A 7,003-nucleotide genomic window follows, 5' to 3' on the forward strand; every position below is an offset into this window, starting at 1 on the left:
ACAAGCATCAAATGTCGTCCCTGAAGTGTCCTTCAGAAAGAGGTAAAGGGCTTAACTCTATAATGTTATTGTTTATATGGCATATGCCTATCTGAGTGGTTAAAACAGCCACTAGGAAAAATCGGTAAGCAATAAACTGAGATAAAAAATGAAATGACAGTATGGCATCGTTGGCCCGTCCGGGGAAGTTCGGCCGTCAAGAGCAAGTCTTATTTCAGTGGACGCCACATCGGGCGACTTGCGTGCCGATGATGAGAATGAAATGATGATGAGGACAACACAACACCCAGTCCACGAGCAAGCACGTCACCACCCAGCTAAGCAGGAGGACAATAAGCTGAGATAATAATCTCTGATAAATCTCGCACAGAAATGCAGGTTCGTAAGCATAATTAATGACATTAGCAAAGCGCAGATAATCAAATGGCTCTGAGCACTATGGGACTTAACCTCTGAGGTCATCAGTCCCCTAGACTTAGAACTACTTAAACCTAACTAACTAAAGGACATCACACACATCCATGCCCGAGGCAGGATTCGAACCTGCGACCGTAGGGGCCGCGCGGTTCCAGACTGAAGCGCCTAGAAGCGCTCGGCCACGCCGGCTGACCGCAGATGGTCACGACCGGTTTTAAATATAGTAATAAACCACAAACATTATGTTGTAATTGTCCTTTGAAGCTCTCTGCTGTGATTAGGTGAAACTACATTCGTCCAGCCATAACTGTAGATTCTTTGATTGCTCTGGAGAAGGCTCATCAAACTGGAACAAATGCAATATCAGTTCACTTTATTACATTATCGAATAAAGATTTACTTAACTTAGACATAATTCTTTGCCACAGGAGTAATGCATAATTTACAACTGTCACTGACTACGAAAGCAACACTTGATGCACTAAGTAACAAACTGATCTCTTGAGGTGCAATGTTCTACATTTACAACAGAACAAGTCCATGAGGAACTTTAACAACTCTTTGGCCTGCATTACGATGTTTAGTCCTTCAAATGAGGTCACGAACTGGTCTGAGCTCTTGTCTGCTGAACACTGCACTGAGGTAAGAAAAGTAAGGTTTACCTTCTATTATAGTGTCGGACCTCCTTTTCTCCGGCGTAGCACAGCAACTCGACGTGGCACGGACTCAACTAGTCGGTGGGGGCAGTCTCCTGCAGGAATACTGATCCACGCTGCCTCAACAGCCGTCCGTAAGCGCGGGAAGTGTTGCCGGGGCAGGATTTTGTACACGAACTGACCTCACGATTATGCCCCATAAATGTTCGACGGGATTCACGACGGACGATATGGAAGGCGAGATCATTTGCTCGAATTGTCCAGAATGTCTTTCAAAGCAATCGCGAAGAACTGTGGCCCAGTGACAAAATGAGTCAAATGGCTCTGAGCACTATGGGATAGAACCGGCCTAGTGACATTGCGCATTGCCATCCACAAAAATTCCATCGTCACTTGGGAACCTGAAGTCCCAGAACGGCTACAAATGGTCTCAGAGTAGCCGAACATGACCGTTTCCTGTTAGTTAGCAACTGAGATGGACTAGAGGACCAAGTCCATTACATGTAAACATAGCCTACACCATTATGGAACCACCACCGCCTTGCACAATACCTTCTTGACAACTTTGCTCCACGGCCTCGTGGGTTCTGTGCTACACTAACTATACCATCAGCTCTTACTAACTGAAATCGGGACTTATCTGACCAGGCCGCGGTTTTCCATTTGAAAGGAGTATATTGGCGGAGACTTGTATGTGGCACCAGAGTAAGATAAGAATATTAATAAATTAAAATGAAACTCGTATACTATAAACGATGAATGTCTCTGATAGGCTCGATAATGTGGATCGCTGACCACAGAGCCAAAGATAGCCTACTGTACTGCTTTGTTGGAGTAAAAGAGCGCTGGGCGCTCATTCGTAGGTAGCTGCCTGTGAGGGAAAGACGATGGTGTAGGCAGTTTCTGTGGTGTGAAGCCACCAAGAGTTAGATTAATGTAGGTATGTCCATATTGTTGAACTTAGCAGCGGAAGTCTTCAGGCAAATAAGGTAACGATGTTATTTAATTACGATTTCTGTTTTTGCCAGCGCGTTAGTTTAAAAGAGTTGGCTGATAATTTATAATTGTCGAGTAACCCCATAATGTACGTAACGTATTTTGATAAAGAGGCTAGTTAAATATTTCATTTTTATAGTGCTTTTAAGATTTGTTAACAGAGCTATGTGTAATTTGATGATTTGCATTTATGATGGATTAATGAAGTTAGATAATGGTTGCTGTTTCAATCTCATTGTTTGTGAATCAATTGAGAGTAATGTAACTTCAATTGCCAGATGTTTTGAAAAGCCAAAAACGTAACGTGCAATATAATTTTACTAAAAAAATGAGTGTTAGTAATTCACCACAATCAGTACCGCCTCCCAGTCCAGATAATATATTTTTTTTAAAAGAAGTTGAATTTTCTTAAATGTTCTCGTTTATCAGTCAAAAGAATTTCTAGTGCATTTCAAGTATTATGGCCAGCATTGCACACTGCTGAGCCTCTAATTATCATAATCATATTTTTTATGAGAGGCCAGAATATATCGCTTTACTCCGTTGCTGATTGGAGGTAAGAAAATTTAATTTATTTGTTTTGTGAACAGTGCCTTAGGATTCAGTGCTTAAGGGCTGAATGTATTTTTCAGTCACTGTATTTCTTTATTGGTATTGGGAACTGATTTGCCTAATGGATTCGTGTAAAGCTTTGCTAACAATAAGAGTAAGCACACCACTTACAGTTACAACACGCAACACGACAATTAGAGTTCAGTATCCATTCCACAGATCAGACTTCACTCAGCATAATAGTAAAGTTTTTTACATTTTTAAAGAAAGTTACACAGTCAAACAGCGTTCAACCGATATGGCTACAAACCCAGGAGAGGCACTGTAGGCGAGAGGCGCTGTATGCGATGTTGTCCTTTTAGCAAAGGCACTCGCGTCGGTCGTCTGCTGCTATAGGCTATGAAGTAAAATTGCGCCGTACTGCCCTAACGGATACGTTCGTAGTACGTCCCACATTGATTTGTCCTATTACTTCATGCAGTGTTGCCTGTCTGTCAGCACTGACAGCTCTGCGCAAACGTCGCTGCTCTCAGTAGTTAGGTGAAGGCCATCAGCCACTACGTTGTCCTTGGTGAGAGGTAATGCCTGAAATTTGATATTCTCGGTGGACTCTTGACACTGTCGATCTCTCAATACTGAATTCCCTAACCATAACCGAAATCGAATGTCCCCTGTGTCTAGCTCCAACTAACATTCTGCTTTCAAAGTCTGCGTCTGTCATGCGGCCATAATAACGTCGAAAACTTTTTTACAAGAATCAGCCGAGTACAAACGACAACTGTAACAATGCACTGCCCTTTTATACCTTGTTTACGCAATGCTACCGCTATCTGTGTACATTCATATCACTATCCCATGTCTTTCGGCACCTTAGTGCATATTGACCTCAGCGCGAGGACACTGTTATACTGAGAGGGAGACAGTCTTTCAGAAGAGTCTCCCATTGGTTGTTGGGAATTTCAACGAGCCCTCACTAACGTCTGTGGTATCCAATTGAGTCCGATTTTGGCGTGGCATCGTGATCTCTGGATGATATCACACTCTTGATAATTAAACTCTGCCCCATAGGGAAATTCAGCGACATTTGAAGAGAACGAAGACTAATAATAAGAATAATATTTCCAAATGTTGCTCTCCCTAGTGGGGTAATTATATTCAGCTACCAGAATTAACATTGCTATAAAGTGGCGCCATTACACGGCAGTAAACTTGAGCCTTTACAGTTCGAATTATCCAGAAAAACCGTCGCCGTATATTTCTTTTACAATTTAGTATAGATCCGGTAGAAAATAAGAAGAGTAGCAGCGATTCTAATTTAGCACACAGGACATTTCCGGAATAATATGATAGTCATGACAGTTCTGGACGCAATCGTTAATAATAATTAACGACTTGTGTCCTAAACTCTTCAGGTTTTAATTTAACTGGTACTGCACGTACCGTCGATGGCGAGGTCTTCTGAAGCAGAGCACAAGCGTGGATTGGGAAAGGATGTGGAAAGGAATCAGCTGTGCCCATCTCAAACGATCCATTCCGGCATTGTTTTAAACAGTTTAGGGTAGAACACGATAAACTATCTGCATGCACGGGCAATGCGTTGGAACCCCTTTATTCCCCATTTCTTCGAGATATGATATTGGCAGAAGAAAACTAGTCATACCATAGACAAAAAGAAGAACATTGCTTCCATTGTAGAAGAACTTAGCATCACAAAAAAGTTTATCTTCCCTTTTGAAAGATACTTCCAGTTCCTTGGTTACGTTTTCAGAAGAGGAGGCGATAATTAAGAAAAATAACATCTTGTAAGACAAAATTGAAGGCAGAAAGGCACAAGGAAGATGCAACAAATAGATGGAAGAAGATTATTCGTCTGTCTATTTACATTATTTTAAGAAGAACTGAAGTACGGTTTGGCTGGAGACGTCTGGTCGAAGATACAGTTAGCCTGCTTGTGAAATGAATGGAGTAATGAGGTCATGGGACTCGGTACTGGGTAAACCAAATAACGATGATGATGATGATGATCGCTTGTAAGTTTCTGATAGCTGTTTAGCCGCCATGTACGAGACCAAGTCAATAAATAAAGGCTTTTTACTGCCATGTATGTTGACACCATTGACTTAAAAATGATATGCCTTAACCTCACGGCTTTTCTTGTGCGTTAATGGGTTGATTCAGTGAATCTCTCTGTTCCTAGTAATTTCAGTTTATTTTATTATTAGTGCCCCACTGGCAGCATGCACCAATTAAATGCAATAAAATTTACTCTTATTAACAAACGCGCTAATTTCCGGGACGCCTCCAACGTTTCGTTGAAGCATGTTATATCCTTAAATCTGCTAATGAAGTAACGAATTGTTACTATTCGTGTCATTGTACAGCTCTTTTAGATGAATACTTATTAGAATAGTAGTAGTTGTTGTTGTTGTGGTATTCAGTCCTGAGACGGGTTTGATGCAGCTCTCCATGCTACTCTATCCTGTGCAAGCTTCTTCATCTCCCAGTACCTACTGCAACCTACATCCTTCTGAATCATCTTAGTGTATTCATCTCTTGGGCTCCCTCTACGATTTTCACCCTCCACGCTGCCCTCCAATACTAAATTGGTTATCCCTTGAAGCCTCAGAACATGTCCTACCAACCGATCCCTTCTTCTAGTCGAGTTGTGCCACAAACTTCTCTTCTCCCCAATCCTATTCAATACTTCCTCATTAGTTACGTGATCTACCCATCTAATCTTCAGCATTCTTCTGTAGCACCACATTTCAAAAGCTTCTATTTTCTTCTTGTCCAAACTATTTATAGTCCATGTGTCACTTCGATACATGCCTACACTCCATACAAATACTTGCAGAAATGACTTCCTGACACTTAAATGTATACTCGATGTTAAATTTCTCTTCTTCAGAAACGCTTTCCTTGCCATTGCCAGTCTACATTTTATATCCTCTCTGCTTCGACCATCATTTATTTTGCTCCCCAAATAGCAAAACTCCTTTACTACTTTAAGAGTCTAATTTCCTAATCTAATTCCCTCAGCATTACCGACTTAATGCGACTACATTCCACTATCCTCGTTTGGTTTTGTTGATGTTCATCTTATATCCTCCTTTCAAGACACTGTCCATTCCGTTCAACTGCTCTTTCATGTTCTTTGCTGTCTCTGACAGAATAACAGAGTCATCGGCGAACCTCAAAGTTTTTATTCCTTCTCCATAGGTTTTAATACCTCCTCCGAAATTACTTTTTGTTTCCTTTACTGCTTGCTCAATATACATATTGAATAACATCGGGGAGAGGCTACAACCCTGTCTCACTCCCTTCATGTCCCTCGACTTTTATAACTGCCATCTGGTTTCTGTACAAATTGTAAATAGCCTTTCGCTCCCTGTATTTTACCCCTGCCACTTTCAGAATTAAAGAAGAGTATTCCAGCCAACATTGTCAAAAGCTTTCTCTAAGTCTACAAATGCTAGAAACGTAGGTTTGCCTTTCCTTAATCTTTCTTCTAAGAGAAGTCGTAAGATCAGTATTGCCTCACGTGTTCCAGTATTTCTACGTAATTCAAACTGATTTTCCCCGAGGTCGGCTTCTACTAGTTTTTCTGTTCGTCTGTAAAGAATTCGAGTTAGTATTTTGCAGCTGTGGCTTATTAAACTGATAGTTCGGTAATTTTCACATCTGTCAACACCTGCTTTCTTTGGGATTTGAATTATTATATTGTTCTTGAAGTCTGAGGATATTTCACCTGTCTCATACATCTTGCTCGCCCGATTGTAGAGTTTTGTGACGACTTGCTCTCCCAAGGCCGTCAGTAGTTCTAATGGAATGTTGTCTACTCCGGGGGACTTGTTTCGACTCAGGTCTTTCAGTGCTATGTCACTCTTCACGCAGTATCGTATCTCCCATTTCATCTTCATCTACATCCTCTTCCATTTCCATAATACTGTCCTGAAGTACATCGCCCTTGTATAGACCCTCTATATACTCCTTCCACCTTTCTGCTTTCCCTTCTTTGCTCAGAACTGTGTTTCCGTCAGAGCTCTTGATATTCATACAAGTGGTCCTCTTTTCTCCAAAGGTCTCTTTAATTTTCCTGTAGGCAGTATCTATCTTACCCCTAGTGAGATAAGCCTCTACATCCTTACATTTGTCCTCTAGCTCTCCCTGCTTAGCCATTTTGCACTTCCTGTCGATCTCATTTTTGAGACGTCTGTATTCCTTTTTGCCTGCTTCACTTACTGCATTTTTATATTTTCTCCTTTCATCAATTAAATTCAATATTTCTTCTGTTACCCAAGGATTTCTACTAGCCCTCGTCTTTTTACCTACTTGATCGTCTGCTGCCTTCACTACTGCATCCCTCAAAGCTACCCATTCTT

Source organism: Schistocerca gregaria, chromosome 8 (assembly GCF_023897955.1).
Source record: "Schistocerca gregaria isolate iqSchGreg1 chromosome 8, iqSchGreg1.2, whole genome shotgun sequence".
Taxonomy (NCBI): Eukaryota; Metazoa; Arthropoda; class Insecta; order Orthoptera; family Acrididae; genus Schistocerca; species Schistocerca gregaria.